This window comes from Neodiprion virginianus, chromosome 1 (genome assembly GCF_021901495.1).
Source record: "Neodiprion virginianus isolate iyNeoVirg1 chromosome 1, iyNeoVirg1.1, whole genome shotgun sequence".
Classification (NCBI taxonomy): domain Eukaryota; kingdom Metazoa; phylum Arthropoda; class Insecta; order Hymenoptera; family Diprionidae; genus Neodiprion; species Neodiprion virginianus.
The window spans coordinates 17255162-17275688 of NC_060877.1; the positions used below are offsets into that span (position 1 = coordinate 17255162).

A 20527-nucleotide genomic window follows, 5' to 3' on the forward strand; every position below is an offset into this window, starting at 1 on the left:
AGGCGATGAGAATACAGTGACTATCGGAATAGGCTTACGTTTCATATACCACCCACCCCCACTACAATTTCCCATCGAACAAGTCTCGAGACGCATTTTGTAAGAAGAATTTTGTGGGAAGAATTTTTATGGACCCACCCCTTGCTCCCGGACTGGTTTATTGACAATATCACCCGGTGTTTCGTGGAAAAAAAATTTCACGATATATTCAAAAGCATTCAACCGCTGTTTTGAAACGATTTACTTCACCCCCACTACCTCCTCCACCCAACAAAAGCACCCTATTCCACAGGTCTCAACCTGCATTCCGTGAGAAAAATTTGACAATCTATTTAAACCATCCAACCGTTATTTTTTTTTTTTTGAAACGTTCACCCCCAACCACATGATGAAATAAAAAAAATTACCATCTTGCGGCGAGCATTGGAAACATCGCGCAGACTGGATTGATGGAATATCGATTAATCGATGATGTGATGGAGAGGGCGCCACATACGACAAACCTGAGGTAACACCCAGTAACACCATACTGTCGGTAAGATCAGAGAAAACAATTTCGTCGGTAAAATGTTTACCATCTAACAATGAAATAATTTTAAATGTCTGCTCATCCGATGGTGAAAAATCAAAATGGCTGCTCATCCGACTAGACAAAAAATCAAAATGGCCCCTTTTCTGACTAAGCAAATAATTCATTGTCAAACTGTTGTTGTTGGTAAAATCGGGCAAAAATACTAGTGGCGCCGTCTATGTTAACGCTTCAGCTGGTAACAATATCGTGAGTAAGGCTTACCATCGCGGTGGCAACATACCGACTGTCGGTAAGGTAGGCATCGGGGCTACTCTGCCAGTACGGCGCCATTTTGTGGCCTAGAACTGTCATATCTATACTACTTCTGACTTTTGCCATTTTGAGCGCATTCTGGAGATTGCCTTTACCAAGTCTTTCTTAGCATCTTAGTGATTGCGAATGGCATATTTTTTTTTCGATAACTCTCGTTCCAAATTTTCCACTTGGAGGTTAATATCCGCCGCCAAATGCTTTTGTTATATTAAAAATATCTCCCGCCGTTTGAACGGGATAAGAGAACATCCAGAACCTACAAAAAAAGGATATCATTTGTTATTGATTATAAATTAATGGTATAGTAATCTGAATAAGGATTAGACTTTATGCATCTGATCATATACTTGATTAGAACAGATTAAATGTTCCGAATACAATGCCAAATTTCAAATTCGGAAAGACTAAGTTGATGTTCACTAACCTGATGTTCATCATCGTTTATATTCATCATCCTTTCCGATCTCGAGGTGAGGCTCTGCCCCGGAATTCCACGGACACCGACCTACACGATCCGACGACTCTCAATCTCGCCGATCTTCGCATCTAAAGATAAGTTAATTCGAGTAGTCTTCTTTCACATCATTCCGAAGTTTGCAGTGCATCTTATGTACTAGAATGAGTGGCAAGCTTCACTAATCACTGACCAAACTCGAATATTGTGATTCCAGAATGCCAACATCAATTTTCTCATAGAATTGCATAGCCAAATTGAATAAGATAGAATTAGTGCCAAGCTGCAGGTAATAATCTTGGGTATTCAGAGAGACACTTTCTTGTCTTCAGCTCGGCCCCCAAAACATATTCTGCAAATTTTCAATCAGAGCTAGATAGAGCATGTGATTCTACGGATCGACTGATCCGTAGCATAGAATCGTTATTGTGAATATAGGTTACATTTAATCTAAAAGGAGAAATATCATATAATAACAACCGACCAACAGTAGAAACAATAATCTTTCAGCATAGATGTTTTAACAGCATATTGCTTGGATATATGTTCATCCATATATTATTTAGATAGTACAACATTTTGGAAGAAGCGTGAACGATTAAATTCAACTAGTTCTATAGCTTCTCTGTATGTGAATATAAATTCGTCCGTTGACGTTATCTGTGTTTAAAGTCAGACATTTTATAATTATAGCTTGTTTGGTTTTATCTTTTATACCATTGATTCATTTCATAATTAATCGTTTGAAGAATATACGTTATCTTCTACCAATCAAAATCATATTCAACCATTTATTTTGAACGTTAAAAGAAATCGCTATGTAAAAAGGGTAGGTTTTTAAAATCTCAATTTCACCCACCTGCATTGTTTTACCTCTTAACCGATTGACTAGCACGGAATTTTTCACTATTCATGCTCGAACTGGCATAGTCCAAAGATGAAGCAAATCTCATATTCTTTGGAATATAAGGATATTTTGAGTAGCTGGATCGATTTTGGGGGGTTATTATTACGATTTGCTAACCAGCAACCCCTATTTATAGGGGTTCAGGGTTAATTTCTCAATTTTTCCAGTTCGTCAGAAAACATTTTCAAATTTTTAAACTGGGACAATTGCTGGAAATACTCTAATTTTGTTTACTACTCTCAACCCCTGAAATTGGGGATGCGGGTGAATTTTTCAATTTATTCAATTTTTTCGAAATTTCAATTTCCCCTCTATCGTATTCGAATTTTTTTTTACTGATGGTTTTTGGTTCTTTTGATTTTATCACGTAATCATTTTTTTATCTATTATCCCTAAAAGTTAAAAAATGTTATTAGGGGTTGATTTTTTAGTTACTTTTTTGTATTTGTTTTTTTTTTACTAAAATCTTGCACATTTTTTCATAGCTGAAGTTCCATAATTTCCATAATCGGGGGTTGAAATTTTTCTCAAAAAATCGAATACAATATAGGTAATTTATATATCTCCACAGTTTTTATTTTTTCGTTCGTTATATTGGGTGGGCTATTTTCGTTTAAGTCGGCCATTATATAATTTGCAAATCTGATTTAAAAATCATAATCATTGAGCAAAAAACTCCTCTATAGATTTTTCAGAAATTTCAAAAATCATTCTAAACAACAAGTCATTTTTGCTCAACCATATCGAGTCTGCCAGATTGAATTTTTAAATTCTGACTTCAGATTCGTGATCAGTAACGGCTAAAACCCCTATATAAAGTTTTCTAAAATCTTTGTCACATATGAACATTTGTAACCATTTTGGATCTGCCGTATTGAATTTTGCAATTCAGATTCAGATTCAGTGATCTCAAAGAACTTCGAACACCAAGTTTCATTTAAGTAGGTTGAAAAGCAGAAAAGTTATTTGATTTGATTATATATGACACATAAACAGAAACAGTGTCACGTGCGGAGCGGTCTCGCACGCGACGACTTAACCCTCTAGGTAACCGTGGAGGTTTATGTTTAATTTTTTCATAGGTAAGTTGGCGATCGCTCTTTACAGGACGATCCTTGTGAAATGAATTGGAGGATTTCAATATTAAATTTAGGAATGTTTTCTATGGAACCTAAATGTTTAATGAAAAAGATAGCAAGAGAAACGGAAGACGGGGAAGCTTACAGGAATATTCTTATCTTAATGTTTACTCTGTAATAGAGCTGGAACATTTGTCATAAAATGTAACAGTTTTATATCCTCTCGTAGGAACATGCCGGGGATCATTTAAATGAGTACAAAACTCATCGTGCAGCGTAGCCCGCCTTGCGCGCTTGGCTTCCTTATCTGCAGCAGTGCTCAATTTACGCGATTATATGCACTTTATATGCACTGACACCGAGCCCGGCGAAAGGCCATGTGAGCGTCTCAATACTGCTTCCCGGCGTAACGCACGCCTAATCTTGCTTATACATGAATTTAATATAACGTTAACGCCTGCACTCACCATTGTTATTCTCAATTATAACGTAATTCTCTGTTTTGAATAAACGTATGAATATACATGTATAATCGTTGTGTAATTTTCGCATGACAACTCTCTCTCGCACCTACTCTTCGGTGGTTCAGCTCCAAATTCGCAGAACGACTCACACTTTCACACTCACATGCAATTAAGATTACACAACTTGACTAAGTTCGTGGCACAGCTTCCTACACTTTAAATCTAACTTTGAAAGGCTAACGTCGCGACGTGAGACGCTTTGAACACCGCGTGTAGAATTAGAGGAATTCTCTCTCTATTCGTCGGTGACTCAAAGACTGATAACTCTATTCGCTGTGAGCCTCGCTTGTGCCGCCACCTAGCGGTTTCAAAAGCTAAACAGCCGGCGTGTTAATTTACATTAGAGACATACTGATAAATATCGAAATCAGCAAAATATTATAAAATAAGTGATATTTCCATTGTAACAGTGAAGTGAAAAGTTGAAAATAATAACGAGTTGAAACTCCAGTAGTATGTAGCAATATAATATTAATAAATACACAATGAAAACCACTACCTTTTACGAATAAAGGTTTTTATTATTCTACTTGATAGTTGTTGTTTTATTAGAAAAAATTCGTGGCTGTAAATTTACTAATACGCAGATAACATGAATAATATTATCGATGCAAAAGAACAAATTTTCTGGAATTTTATACAAAATTTGATATGTTTTAAGTCGTTGCATAATTCTTTCTACATGAATTCGAACTCTTGCGATGTTGTAAGTCAGATCTGTTTCTTCTTTCGAAAATTCTGATTTTTTTTCCAAAAATGGTGGCATAATAAAAAATACTCGTTTACCACTTGCATCAATGATAGATCTGATTTGAGAAAAACCTTTATCTGCTAAAACCACATCACCATCTTCCAATGAATCTACGAAATTCCATTCAATAGTTAATTGGGAATCACCTTTTCTACCGCCAGCAACTTTCGATTTGAAACAGATGAACCCAGATGGTGTGATTCCAATCAGTACTTTTGCTGTAAAACCTTTCTTATAATGAGAGTAACAGTAAATACGGTCGTCAACACTTGACGGAACAGCTATCTTGAATTCAGTGCAGTCTATGATAACCCGAGTATTAGAGTACTGAGGTTTAAAACATTCCGGCATAGTCTTCTGTACGGCAGCTCTACTTAGCCAAAACACTAAATTTGCAGTTGACGAACTCAAATATTGTAAAGTTGAAAAGAATATCTTGGAGATAGTTAACCGATGTGAACCAAAGAAAATTGCTATGGCTGAAAATGTGAGGCCAATTTTCATTTTCACTAAAAAAATTAAGAGCCTCTGTTTTCTTGTTATTGTAGATCTTTCCGATGGGTTTTGAGTTTTAGATAATAAAAAATTAAAGTTCTGGAAGTTCACTCCAGCAATATCTAATAAATCTTCATCGGTCTTAATAGATGGAAAACCACAGAAACTACGCTGTTTCCTATTTTGAACTATTTTATGTGATGCAGTAGGAAACTTGTAAAATATACAATCACTAGTTTTACCGTTATTTTTGCAGTTAACAGCATAACAAGTGTAATTCCACATACCGTCTATTGTTTCTCATACAAAATGCTATCACAACACACGCTGGCTCAACTCACTACTCGCCACCCCACGCGCTGCGATCGTTTCGCAGCTCCCCTCCAAGCAGCGGCTCACAGCGAATACTCGACAGCTTGGAAGGAACCTGTTTCCGTTGACGTTGGTTTGATCCTGTCTCTAACGGGACTAACTTGTCTCGCTCGTCCGACACCCCTTGGAGCGTCGGACAGCGAGCAAGGTTTTTGCTGATTTCATCATTTAGAACAAATGCTCGCCTCGCGACGATCATTCCTGAAGCGCGTGATCCCGCGCTTACCTCAACCCGATATTGATTACACCCGGGATCTGGCGGGTGCGGAGACGCTGACGTTGCAACGGTCTACTACGCCGTTGCGCTTTGGTCGTGCCACGAACTGTTTTATGGAAATGATTAATTATATGAATATAATTTTGAATTTACGGCTATGCTTCCTCGTCTCTAAAGCGATGTTAATAATTAATGACATTGTTAGACATACATGCGGCGTTCGTGACATCCTTTCCCCCTCAGGTGTCGATGCCCCCGTCGACTCGGTGCGCCGGGCCAACGGTGACACCGGCACTGGAGGGTTGGCTCACCCTCGACCGCATGTCCTTGTTTAATCGGTAATTACATAGTTTATATATCGCACATGCGCTCTTTCATACCCACGCTACATACGACACTTTTTGGTTTTGGTCACTTCACTCACTTCGCCGTTGGCTCGTCGCTCGGTTGACCTCGCCTCTCGCCAGCTGCGTTGTCCTCGTGAGTCTTGTCCTTTTTAGATTGCCTTGGCGTCCTCGGTGTCCTCTTCTTCCTCCGCTTCGGCTAACGGGGGGGTCACGGGTGAAGTTCCGCCCGGCGATGCCTCCCACCGGATCAGGTCTTCCACGACCTCCGGTTCACCTTACAGAACATCTGCAAGGTTCACCGGGGAATCGAATGTCGCGGGCGGTGTTTCACCGGCCGGCTCTTCCCAGGCGATCAAATCCCCTACCTCCGTCGCGTCCTCCTTCGCGGGTGCGAGGAGCCGGTCCATCTCCTGCTGGAGCCAGATCCAGCGCCCCAGGATGCGTGATCGCACCGCGGGGACCATGGCCTTGCTCAGCCTCCGGTAGTCGATCAAGAAGGGAGCTTCTTCTCCCTCCAGGATAACTATGGGGTTGGTTTGGATCCCCTTTTCCTTGGTGTCCTGCTTGGTCTGGACATCCCTCTCCTTGGTGCAAACCGTTGGACGGCGTCGGAACGTCGTCGTCTGCATCGCGCCGTCCCGTCGGGTTGTCTGCTTCACCGCGTCGTCCTGTCGGGTTGTCTGCATGGCCGTATCGTCCTGCCGGGTTGTTGGGCTGGCCTCGCGGATGTGCAGGGGTGACGGGGGCTTCCTTCCCGCCGAGAAGACGACCGAAAGCCTCCACACAGTGGCCCGTGTGGAGACCCGGTCGGCTGCCCACGCTCAGGCCACAGAGGGTGCAGTTACTGCTCCCCGGCCTCCGGTGTGAGAAGTAGTGCTCCAAGTAGCACTTCTCCCAGTGCTGGTCGCTCACCTTCTTTCCGCAGGTCGGGCAGACCCCGCGTCTCACTTTTTCCACCGCGAGTGTTATCGTCGCTGGCAGGGCACCTCCATCAACTTTGGCAAGGCGGCTGGGACCGCTGCCTCAGCTGATTTTGGCGCTGATAATTGTCCTAATGCTGGTGCTGGTTCTGGTGCTGGTGCTGGTGCTGGTGCTGGTGCTGGCGGTTCATCCTTGGCATCTTTTGCCACTTTGTCGTATCTTAGTAGACACAACATTGCGTGCTTTTTCTGATCGCTGCCCGGCCGGTTAGACCCACAAAGATGGCAGGAGCAGAGTTCAGGACCTCCTGCTCGATCTGCCCAACTCAGGTAACAGTCGACCCAATCTGCACACTCGGTCAGGCTCTTACGGCAGACCGAACAAGCCTTATTCGACGTTGCCCTCGCAAAGGTTATTGCGGTAGTTCTTGCTTGCGATCGAGATTCTTAGTTGGTTTTCGGGATACACTGAACTTCCTCGAGTTTTAGCCCGACTACTCGGCTCTGGATTCAAGAGTCGAATAGCATTTGAAGATTCCTACGAAGCCCTCTGGCTCTTCCTCGCCTGGGTGTCGTAGTGGGAGAAGTCTCGAAGTCCTCTGGGGTGCTATTCCTCTCATATGCTACCTCAGCTTCTTGGCAGGGAAGGGGGCAAGAAGGGCTCTCCCTTCCTTCCTTCGGGCCGACCTATTGCTCTTTCTTTTACCACCTCGAACTTTGTACGCAAAGTGGTTCCCGGAGCAGCGCTCCGGTTTCCGACGCCTCCGTTGTTTCGATCTGTTGTCTGTTTAGTCTGGCCTAACTCGATATCTTCATAATGATTTGTGTGAGTTCTACGCTTCGGGCGCCCGCAGGGTAACCCAATCCGCTTCACCATCTTGTGAAGGTTGGAGCGCCATATGTAGATGAACAATACTATTCCGAGAAGGGAATGCAGGGCAAACCCGGTCGTAAACAGAACGTGCTGTTTTTTCTTGTCGCGGCGGTGGCTGCTAATTTCGGAGAGACATTGCTGCACGTTGTGGAGGGATTCGTCAGCACGTGACATTTTCCACGCTGCTGGAGCCTCCCTGGCATATTCCGACTAGATTTTGCTTTGTGCTGGATTTTCTACTTTTCCCTCAAACGGCTCTCCAAAGCTTGGGGCTATTGGAGAAATATTTCGTGAAATCTCTGGTCAATAGAAATATTGCTCGCGACTCTCGTAAATACACGTTCCGGTGAAAGAGGTACTTCGGGTGCGTCCTACACAGTCAGCGCTGAGGTGAAGTATCCCAGCACCTTCCAATGTAGTGGTGATTTTCGTCCTTGCCGGGCAGACGATATGAATATGTTCCGGTTTATGGAGCAAATAGAGCCATCCTCCCTGGGAAGGTAGATGCGTCCAAAACGAGTCATCCGTTGATTGAATCCTTACGTCGCAGAGCCTGTATGCGTCGATTGACGGGTTTATCAACATCATTACTTCACATTGCTGTGATGTTGATACCTCCTTCAGAGAGGTTTCCATTGAGCAAATGTAACGGTGTTCTACACTGGTACATTCGTTTATATACAGGGTGTCCCTAAATTGCCTCCCATGGACTAGCCAGCATGATACCTCGTTAAAATCCAACCGAGAATTTCTTTTCCGGAAGCTCGTCCGACGCATAGTTTTTGAATTATGAGCGATAGCGCTAGGCCAATCAGAGTGCACCATTTTATCTAGATTTGCCGCCACGGAAATTGCTGTTTTGTTCGTCTGGGTGAATTATTATTATTCGTTTACGAATTAAATATCGGCACCTCCCCTCTCTCCCTGTTGTACCCCTTCTCGAGCGCTGACCTCGGTATTGTTGCCGCGGCACACGCTGCCGGCCGCACATCCATGGGCGCACACTTGTGTGTGTAAACAGAAGCGCATCCTCAAGCGTCAGGGGTACAGCAGCGAGAGAGGGGAGGTGCCGATATTTAATTCGTAAACGAATAATAATAATTCACCCAGACGAACAAAACAGCAATTTCCGTGGCGGCAAATCTAGGAGAAATGGTGCACTCTGATTGGCCTAGCGCTATCGCTTATAATCAAAAAGTATGCGTCGGACGAGTTTCCGGAAAAGAAATTCTTGGTTGGATTTTAACGAGGTATCATGCTGGCTAGTCCGTGGGAGGCAATTTAGGGACACCCTGTATATTGAGTCTGCCATGAAGTATGTGCGACGGTCCGCCGACACAACTATATACGGCGTTGACGGTTGAATATGCGCTGATCCGTTCAGTCCCGCTCCGCGTTAAGAAGCTGGCCACGCGTGCATGCGGTACAGATGATAAGCCGCTCGCTCCAGTAGGGGAATATAAACTACTACAAGAATCCTGTCCGAGTGGAACACGATATCCGTAATAACAACACGGGATAGCGATTCTTCTCGTAGGTATTCAGTCGCGAGAGGGAATTCAAAATCGGGTGCTCGAGACTGTATTTCCTTCGTGATGGCGGTTAATTGTGCCGCTGTTAACATGCTAGGGTTGTAACGCCCTTCCTTGGGCATTGATATCGCGAGTAAATACTTCTCGCTGGTCTCTATATATTGCTTCACCTTTGCTTCCACCCGGTATGCGAAGTTCGCTAAGACATTACGGCTCATCACCATACTTGTCTGGTTGGAGAGTTGATTGATTCGTTCCTGCAGTTTATCAACCATGTCTAGTTCCATCAGATGTTCTCGATGTAGTTCCTGGAATCTCGAATGGGTCACGTGAGTTTCTCTACCGATTATTTACTTAGGTTGGATTGATCATTAAACAATCGATCAATCTGTTCGTTGATATATGTTGCATTCTCCTCATTCATCGTGCTGAATAGCGATTTGCTGAGCGATCCGACGAAACCTAGCGGTACCAATCTCTTCTTCATAGTTCGGATTTTTAATGGCTTAATTGATGCGCTTTGTCTGAAGTTGTGCGAAATGGCATCGAGGTTATTTGCCATTTGTTTAGCGCGTTGCATGAGTCCCTGAAGGTAATCCAAGTTCGTCATTTCACGGCAGGCTTGCTTGTTTGTAACCTGGCAGCATTGCATAAACGTCTCGTTCAACTGCCTCTCCACAGGGGGCGAATCCATAGTGAAAGCGTCTATATCCATAAACACGGTGACTCTCCAGTCCGCATGTTGCAGGTGGAGGGGGGCCACCTGCTCGTAGTAGATCCCGCATTGATCTTCCATCGGTGTTAAATGATATGCGTTGTTGCTGTGAAGCTCTCCGGCGGCCAGGGCCGTCGAAGCTAGACGCACCCACACGCACAACATTGTTCGGGTCGGCGTTGGCGACTTGCACTCCCGCACTGGTCTTTCATGCGTCTCGCTTTCTTACTCCCGCTCTCTTCTGTGAACACATTCAGAACACACGCTTAATTTATATATGCTCTTACACTTATACTTGCATAATCGCATACACATATTTCCTTTTTTTCACGGCAATTGCCGCGTAGCTCAGCTATGCATTACGATATATTTTTATGGTACAATTACAGTAAGCTGGCTAGCGGCTTATACCACCGCCAGTTATACCTTATCAACATACTTCCTCATCCTTTTTCCATTTTCTGCTCCAGTATTACATTGCTATGGTCAGTTACCTGGACAATCTTATAGGGGCCATGATATTGGGAGTCGAACTTAGCCTTACAAGGTTCCTCGAGGACATAGGCAAGGTCGTTCGCTTTACCTGGGATAATATTTTTTGGTTGTTTCATTCCCGCGATTCTGATTTTCTCCGGCCATCTCGCGTATCTTAGAGAGACGTTTTATTAAATCGATAGTATATGAAATATACGTTGACGATTTATCGTCCACGGGGAACTGACTCGGAAGCCGAGGCAGCCTCCCGTACACGATTTGGTAAGGGGTAAAATTTGTTGCCTCGTGCACACTAGTGTAATTCTGCACTTTGTTTCTTAGCGAGGGCCAATCTGTTATCGTATTTTGCGATAGGTCTTGGTTACCCCTCGATGGCCTTCGGCAAGACTCCCGTGAAATTCTTCAATTATTCGGGAGTGTTGTTCATCCGGTGGCCGCCGAATTGTACCATAGCATATTCTAGTGACTATATTGGACCTACCGAGTAATCTGTTCAACCAGTCGAGGAATTTCGTGTGCGGTAATACGTCCGTATTATCTCCCGAGCGTGAAATACGAACCGACTTCACAGCCGCTCGTTGAAGGGCGAATTTGAGATTCTCGAGTTCTTTGAATATGTGCTCGACGTTGGTTTCGTCGTAGTATCGCTTTGTAATGACAATACTATAAATTTTATTGGACCCATACGGAGTCACCGCTATTTGTCCAATTTTTAATTTCCGGTCTTTAATTGTTTGTCTGTCTTCCCTTCCTGAATCGGCGAGTAGTTTTCCAACTGAGGTAGATATCTCTCCATCCGCAGAGATGAAATGGAATAGATTATTGGGTTCGTACCTTAGGCATTCTCGCCAACCTATTATCGGACTAGTTCTTTCTCTAGATTTTCCTCGGTCAGGATCCTCTTCACTGGATGATTCCGGTGAGGACGACGTGATCGAGGACGACGTCGTGTCCTTTGATCCTATTATAGTGGGGTCATCGGGAAAAGTTATGAATTTGCTTTTATTCCCGCTAGAATTATCGGGAAGCGAAGCACGTGGTAACGCACGTGGTAGGTACAGTCTAGATCTTGCAGCCAGGGCTGCATCGTTGCTCGGCAATGTCCATCTCACCGTGTGGCGGGGAGCGGGCAGTAGAGGGTCCGAGCGGGCTGTGAAAAGTCGGGTTTGCGCTCGAGTCCAGCGGCCATACTTGTCTTGGGCCTCTCTCTCGCACTCACTCGCAACATACACTCTCTATCAACTGGTGGCTCATCGCTCTCGTCGTCCGCCTCCGTTCCTTCTTCTACCGTGCGTGATGATGTCTTCTCTCCCGCACTCAGCCGCCGTACTATTTCCTTGTCCGATGGTGACTCGAACGTATTTTCTAACGCTTTTAAGCGGCTGGCAAGCTCGGCATCTCCGGCGATGTCGTCGAAAGGGTCTTGTTCTTGGAGAATCGTCCGGGCCTCCTCTTCTACCTCATCCGCCTCCGCCAGATGATCAGGCCAATCAAAATCTGTTTTGTCAGGCCCGTTTTTGGGGTCGCGGGAGGATTCGGTGTGATGTCAATCCTCCAAACGCCTTAATGAGTCGTTAAATTTGTTAATTGAGTCTTCAAGGGTTGCCGTTACCGTCTTCGTGCTATCTGCTTCCGATTCCTTCGTGCTTCCATCAGAATCGTTGCTAGGGGTGGTGAGCGTGACCGTGATTGCAGCAGACCTCTGTTCAGACGTCACGCTTGCGTACTCCGATAAAGACGCTGTTTCTTGGGGACCTTCGAGGGGCTTGACCTCTACGGGGGGTGGAGGCTTCGGTCTTTTCGGAGGAAGTAACGGTAAGGGCAACATACTGCGATGCAGGCGCTGTATGGGTGGCCCTGAGCTCTCCGATTCGCATCCGGGGGGGGTTTCGCGGCGGTGGGAGGTGGGCGCCTCGCTGGTCTTGTAACGACCTTCCCGCGTGGGCGTCTCGCCACCAGGCCGAAGCTCTCCGAGCTCCCCTCACCCCTTACAGGTACCGTTGGTACTGCCAGCACGCTGCGTAGACGCGATCGTGTGCGCGCTGCTACGATTGATGCATCGGCCTTAGACGGGCCAGCTGATGTCCCAGATGTCGACGCTTCCATGCTACACGTCGGGCCTTTACATGTACCGGAAGGTTTTGAAGATGAAGGCAAAACTTGAGCTTCCCGAGTGACGTTCGGCTTTACGTCCCAATCACTTACAGACGAGATTATCATCGGGTTTACGGGATGACGGGAGAGTGCATCGGCATTTACATTTCCGCGCCTTGGCTTATGTTTGAATTCATAACCGTATTTACACAATCTAATTCTCCGTCGACTGAGAATTCTGCCTGGATCGAGCGTAGAACGCATCCATTTGAGAGGCTCGTGATCGCTCACGAGCTTAAATTTCTTTCCATACAGATATGTGGAGAAATGTTCTATTGAATCGATTATAGCCAGACACTCTTGTTCCGTAATTCCGTAATTCTTTTCAGCATTAGAGAAAATTCTGGAATGATAAACGACTGGTAGATCAAGGCCATCGTGAATCTGTGACAACACTGCTCTGAGTGAAAATTCCGAGGCTTCGGTCGTCAAGATGAACTGTTTGGACAAGTCGGGATACTGCAAAATCGGTTTTTGACACAGTGCTTTGCGAAGCTTGCGATAGCTGTTTTTCTGCTTCCGCTCCCATACGAATGTTTTTCCCTTTTTGAGCGAGTCGGACAAGGGTTTTGATCTGGCAGCGAAAACAGGAATAAATCGACGGTAATAATCGGCAAGTCCCAGAAATTGGCGCACGTTTTTCTGTGTTCTTGGGCGCTGAAATTTACGCACTGCCTCTAGTTTCTTCGGGTCCATGCGCAACCCATCGCGGCTAACGATATGTCCGAGATATGGGATTTTGCTACGCAAGAACTCGCATTTGTCCGGCTCGAGAACGAGGTTAGCATCCTTGAGACGTTGCATAACACGACGGATTTTCATTTGATGTTCCTCCAAAGCTGCCGCAAACACAATAATAGCGTCGAGATACACGAAAAGCTCCTTGCCCTGCAATCCGATCAGGACCCGATCCATCAGGCGTTAAAAGGTCGCAGGCGCATTTTTGAGACCCTCGGGCATGCGAGCGTACTCATAATGCCCGTTACTTGTGGAAAACGCTGTCTTTGGACCGTAGCTCCGATCCATCGGGATCTGCTGGAAACCGCTCGCTAAATCGAACATCGAAAACTACGTAGCTTTTCCCAGCTGTTCGAGAATTTCTATCATATTTGGGAGGGGATACGCGTCGGAAATTGTCTTTTCGTTCAATTTACGAAAATCGATGACCATGCGCATCCGAGGATTACCTTGAAAATCGGGTTTTTTAGGAACGACCCAGACCGGCGAGTTATACGGGGAGCGTGAATGAACGATTATTCCCTCCCTTAGCTTTTTCTCAACTTGCCGTTCCAGTTCCGACTGATACACCACAGGAAATCTGTATTGTTTCGCGTTTACCGGCAGCTCATCCGACGTCGGGATTCGATGGTGAACTTGATCCGTGCACTGCAGTCTATCGCCTGGTAGCTTATACATGTGAGGGTATTCCTCGATGAGACTTATAACATGTACGCGCTCTACCTCGTTGAGCCTAACTAATCACAATTATTTAATTATGGCTTCTATTCGATCCGTCGGCGGAGTAGTCTCTACGCCACTACCGTCGGAGCTTTCTCCGCTCCAATAGCCATCCTCCCGATAATGCTCGAAGTCTTCGAGTTCCTGAGGCTCGATTTCTAATTCTATGTCGTCGAATAGCGTGTTTATTGCTAAGACGTAGCACGATCCTCCCGAAGGAGCAACGATACTCTCTCCGATAAATACACCCGGTTGAGTTACGACTTGCGGTAAGTATCCCTCCTTTAAATTCGCGTTTTTCAAAGGGATGCTTATTTGTTCACTCGTACGCGCGTGCAATTTATAACTTCGTTTATCCGAGGTGATTCTTGCTGCTAACACGCGCTTTGTTGGTTCCGTGTCGGAAGGCGGTGAGCCTACGAAAGGCTTGGGTCGGATAGGATCACTTGTGGTGACTAAGGTGTTGTGATAAAACGAAATTTCAGGTTTTTCCGCGAAAAAATACGGTTTACCGATTAACGCGTCGCTTTTCAGTGTCAGGTTTCGTAACACATGAAATATAGCTGGTCTTTCGGAAATATGAAAGACAACTGAGCCGAGTGTCGGAATATCCGATTCGTTTAAGCCTGTTACCCATATTTCATCGTCAGTATTTAGATACAATTATGTCTTGATTGAGGGCGCTAAGTTCAATTAACCTAGCCGAGGAACCCGTGTCAAGAAAGAATTTTCACTTCTCGTTACGAAGTTCGGGGGCAGTCAATTCGACTACTGGGCTGTCCTCGTCGGTGGGGGTCCAGAGGACGAGGCATCGTTCTCCAGGAACCTCACTGACTTTTGGCGTTCTCGGGGCCGACTCGATTCGCTTGCTCCAGTCGGGCCCGCAGAGGAATTCGCCCGGCGAGCCCCAGGGCAATCTAAAGACTTCCTTTGCGGGGAGCGCCCCGGAGTAGACCGACGCTTTAACGGGCAGCACGGGCAACCCCTGTTTTCTTTACAGCAATATTTATATCCGCAAGTTGTTGCTCACGGTTATCAGGCGTTTGCGCAGGTTTCAAAATTCCGGAAGCCGGTTGTGGTGACTGGCTTCGATAAGTAGATGACTGTCTATTTTCCCAAGCCGTGGGCGACGGAGTTCGAGAGTCATAGCGAGCGTAAAGAACACGCGCTGATTCGTCCTGACTCGAGTCATTCACTTTCCGTCGGCTACCTCGAAGCGCGAGTTTTTCAGCGATTTTAAAGGCTGCTCCGAGTGTTTCCGGCTCGCGCAAATCTACCACGGTTCCGATATGGGTAGGCAACTCGTTTATGAATGAACCTAACGCGATGTGATGTAGCGGGTCCCACTTTAACTCTGGCGGAGCGACGCCAAAATATGATCTGAACGCGCTTCTTCCCCCGCTTAGCAAAAATCGTACCTTATCGTAGAATTGCCCGACGGATTGATCGCGTTTCATCCGAATCGTCGATAGTGCCTCTGTATAGTAGTCATAGGTGTTTCTGCGGGCGAGACGATTCTTCAACAGTTTCACCAACCCGGCCACGGTCTCGACTCTCTCACCGTAAACGCAGTTTCGCGCCTCGTCGCGTAATCGCGATATTATTGCGCTGATGTACTGCGCTTCTGCCGCGGCCGGCACGAACGTGGACGCGTTTTGAATATCCTGCAGAAAGTCCCTCAAGGGCATGTTTTTCCCGTCGGACGCGGGGATATTCGCAAAATTGTTTTGGATTGCTAAATTTTCCACCATTGTGGTAACGCTGGCGACCAATTCGGCCGTCACATCGGTGGCCTCTCTGGCCGGAGCGTGGTCAGGCATTTTGACAAGTTTGGGTGGGGGGGGGGGGGGGAGGGAGATCGAAAAGGATAAGTGGTTCTTTTACTTATAGTTCGACTCCCTTGTTATGGCACACGAGTAAATTCCAAAAATTATAATTCAAATTTCCAAATTATATCCTCGATTCCAATTCCCAAGGAAAAATCACCTCGCCATCCCACTTCTGACACCAGTTTAGTCTCTCACGTGCGGAGCGGTCTCGCACGCGACGACTCAACCCTCTAGTTTTCCGCAGAGGTTTATATTTATTTTTCTCATGGGTCGGTAGGCGATCGTCCTGTACAGGGCAATCCCTGGGAAATGGGTTGGAGGATTCAATTATATTGTACTAAAACGTTTTTGGAAAGCAAGCTTTTAATGATAATAATGCAAATGAAATAGCAATCGAGAGAAATGCGAGATGAGGAAGTTCTGATCACTCTTATCTCTACACAACTTGAATAACTTCGTGGCAGGACTTCAAGCACTTATTTCTAACTTCGAGGGCTGACGCCGCGACGCGAGGTGCTTTTGAATTTCGCTTGTGAAACTAGAGGGGTTCCCTTTCTAACTGTCGGAGATTCTAAGTCTGATACTCCTCACGCAACAGCCTCGGAGGAGCCGGGTTCCGTAGAGGTCGTTCTCAGCTATCTCTAACGGGACTGACCTCACTCGCTCGCCCGACACGCCTTGGAGCATCGGACAGCGAGCGAGGTTTATGCTGACTTTGCTATTTGAAACAAAGGCTCGCCCCGCGACATCATTCCTTGAAGCGCGTGATCTCGTGCTCACTTCATCCTAGTGTTGATTTCACCCGGGATCTGGCGGGCGCGGAGACGCTGACGTTGCAATGGTCTACTACGACGTTGCGCTATGGTCGTGTCACGAACTGTTTTATAAAAATGATTAATTATATGAATATAATTTTGAATTTACGGCTATGCTTTCCCGTCTGTGAAGCAATATTAATAATTAATGACATTGGACTTCTGTTTCCGTTTTGAATGTGAGTGGCAGGTGTGCGAAAGAGTGTGCGTGAAAAGGCGAGAATTTAGCAGGATAGCAAAGGTGAGGAGAAAAGGAAATAGGGCAGAGAAGGAGCGGGGAAGACATAGACGGGAGGTCGGGTGAAGGGAATAGGTAGGCAGGAATAGGAGGGAAGGGCAGTTGAAAAAGAAAGAAGGGGGAGAGTTTTGAGGTTAGGCAGAAAGAGCCGGCGGACGGCAACGATTCGGATAAGATAAGAATAGGCGGTGACATCTAGGGAGTAAGAAGGGGGATAGAGTAGAGACAGGTAGGCGGCGGATAGATAAGGTAGGGAGCGGTGACGGAGAGAAAGAATATGAGTAACGCGGGTGGCCAAAAAGAAGGGGCGAACAGGGAAGAGGAGGAGAAAAAGAAAGGTAGGCCGGGGGCAGTAGCAGCGTTAGGGAGGGATAGGAGGCATAGCCTGGGATCGTCGGCGACAGTGCTAGACTTATGGAAGAGAAAGCGGGAGGAGGAAGGGGAAAAAGGGGAGGAGGATGTAGACGAGATGCAGGAAAGAGAAAGAGTATTTGGGAAAAGCAGGAAAGTGCACCGGTCGCCGGAGGGTAAGACAGGGGAGGAAGGGAAAGCAGAGGAAGGGGGTATACAGGATATGCTAAGGTTGATTAGGGAAGAGCTAAAGATAGGTCTAGAGGAGGTCAAAGGGCAGGGAAGGGGGATCAGGGAAGAAATGGAAAAGATTTAAGGCAAAATGACTAGAAGGGAAGAGCAGTGGGAAGTAGAGAGGGGGGAGATGAAGGAAATGATAAGGGATCTAGGTAAAAGACTAGAAGAGGTAGAAGAGCGGAGAGGGGGGGAGATGGAAAGGGTAAAGGAGAGGCTGATAGAATTAGAAAAGAAGAGTGCAGAAGGCGGGGGTAGTAATGAGGCAGGTATGGGGAATAGGAAAAAGAAGGTTTGGGAGGGATTGGGAAAAAAGGATTTGGTTATTTGACAGGCTAGTATGGACGGTAATAGAGTATGCATTGGAGATATGGGGGTGGAGGGAGTGGAGGGCGGTCGAGGCGGTACAGGATAGATTTTTGAGATGAAAATTAGGAGTGGATGGGAGAACACCGGGATATCTAGTAAGGGAGGAACCACAGAGGGAGAAGCTAAGGATTAGGGCAGGGAGAAGGGCATGGAATTTTGAAAGGAAGCTGGAGAGAGGGGAGGGTAGCGAGTTAGCTAGGAGATGCTGGGAAGAGATAAGGGACAAGGCAGAAGCTGGGAGGCAGGGATCGAGGTGGGAAAGAGAAAGGGAAAGTTTCTTTGCGGAAAGGGGAGCAGAGAGTAGAGAGGTAGTCGCGAGAAGGGAGAGGGGCGAGATGGAGTTTAGGGAAATAGAGGAAAGAGAGAGGAAAGAACAGAGAAAGAGAGGTGGGAGAAAATAAGGGAATCGAGGTACAACAGATGGTACAGGCTAGTGAAAGGAGAAGGGATACCAGGATATCTGGGAAAGGGATGGGGAGAAAGCAGGTGGATAAGGGTGGCAAGATTTAGATTAGGAAGCGAGATGAAGGAGGCAAGGTACTGGGAAGAAGAGGAAAAGAGAAGGTGTAGGGTGTGCGGGGGGGAGGAGGAAACATGGGAGCACGTATGGGAAAGGTGCGTAGGCTGGGATAGAAGGGAGGAAAGCTGGCAGGAGGTGGTGAGGGAGATGTTAGGTGAGGAGGGGGTGGGAGAAGTCTGGATGAGAGAATTGGAAAGGATCAGGGATGTACAAGAGAATGAAAGATTGAGAGATGAATGGGAAATGGAAGTCGATTAGGATAAGGACGATTTAGGGAATAGAATAAGGTAAAATAGGATAAGGTTAAGTAAAGATAAGGATAAAAAATAAGAAAAGGATAAGAGGGAAAGTAAGGGAATGGCAAGGCAATGGCACAAGGCACAGGCAATTAGAAATTAAGTAAGGATAAGGTAGGAAGTAAGAATAGGGTAAGAATAGGTTAAGAAAACATGTAAAAATATTGTAAAGGAAGAGGAAAAGGGAAGTCCTTGTAACCCCAAGGGGAGCAATAAATATTACATAATTAATGACATTGGTAGGCATACATGCGGCGTTCGTGAAATTAGCACAACTTTTTTTTTGGTCATATATGATACAATACCAGTCTACCGGTTAAGACTGAACACATAAATGAATGCTTCATTTTCAAACTGCTGCATATTCCAAATCGGTCTGCCATAGCACGTTTTATCGCCAATTATAGTTTTGATTTTATGGTGGTGATCTACATCCTGATAATGATCCATATCTCCACTTGCTGATCCTTTTCTTGTGACTCCCGAAGTTTCGATATTTCAAGATATTCATCGTTTTCCCATACACTTCTCGCAAAAATTAAGGGAACAACAAAATTTTCGAAATTTTTTGGTGATTTTCAACAGGCTGTATTTCAGTGAAAAATGATCGTACAAGGAATAAAAAAACAAAGCTTTTGAAGCTTGAAGACTCTAGTTTTTGAATTTTTCGGTTAAAAATTTTTCGAAGCACTATTAGCGCCACGCAATCCTTGGATAAAGCACGAAGAAAAAATTTTCAAAATTTTTTACATTTTTTTTTTCGCTCTACAGGCATGGAAAAATTTTTACGAGCTAAACCAATGCATAGGTCGCATAGCCTGTTTATTAAGCTTTAAGATGCTTGTTTTTAAACCTAGATACGACCATTTGTCTTCGAGATATCGAATTTTGAATGCCAAAGGATCCTTTTTCACTCAACTGCCGATATCTCTGGAGCTACTAGTCGCACAGCGAGCCGAAGGGCAGTTTCTTTTTCTGCAGAAAATTTCCTACAAAAATCTGTCAAGGTTGATGACAAAAAATTTTTTTCCACCTGTAGCGTTAACGTGAAAAAAGAGCAAAAAAATGCCATTTTGCCTTTTTTTGGATAATCGACTGTATCTTCGTCAATATTGGGGGGAAAGCTTAGGTTAGAAGAAAATTTTACAGCCCAATGTACCCCAAAGGTCCCCCTAAATCGGTAGATCGATCGGTTGAGCTGTTTTCCTGGACCGATTGATTGAAATTTTGAAAAAATTAAGGGAACAAGGTTTTTGTTTCTTAAGGAATTTTTGGATAATCGACTGTATCTTCGTCAATATTGGGGGGAAAGCTTAGGTTAGAAAAAAATTTTACAGCCTAATGTACCCCAAAGGTCCCCCTTAATCGGTTGATCGATCGGTTCAGCGGTTTTCCTGGACCGATTGATTGAAATTCTAAAAAAATCAAGGGAACAAGGTTTTTGTTTCTTAAGGGACCTTGTACTCTTAATTTTCAAAATTTCAATCAATCGGTCCAGGAAAACCGCTGAACCGATCGATCTACCGATTTAGAGGGACCTTTGGGGTACATTAGGCTGTAAAATTTTGTTCTAACCTAAGCTTTCCCCCCAATATTGACGAAGATACAGTCGATTATCCAAAAAAAAGACAAAATGGCATTTTTTTGCTCTTTTTTCACGACAACGCTACAGGTGGAAAAAATTTTTTTTTGTCATCAACCTTGACAGATTTTTGTAGGAAATTTTCTGCAGAAAAA

General features: G+C 45.2%; 1 long non-coding RNA gene across 1 annotated transcript; it reads right to left on the minus strand.

Moving 5' to 3' along the window:
* Positions 1 to 635: 635 nt before the first annotated feature.
* LOC124306428 (uncharacterized) lies at positions 636 to 18527 on the minus strand. Its single transcript, XR_006908612.1, has 3 exons — positions 18393 to 18527; positions 15692 to 15694; positions 636 to 646 (listed from the first exon to the last, which is right to left on the minus strand). It is a non-coding gene; the product is annotated as an uncharacterized LOC124306428 (long non-coding RNA).
* Between the last annotated feature and the right edge of the window lie 2000 nt (positions 18528 to 20527).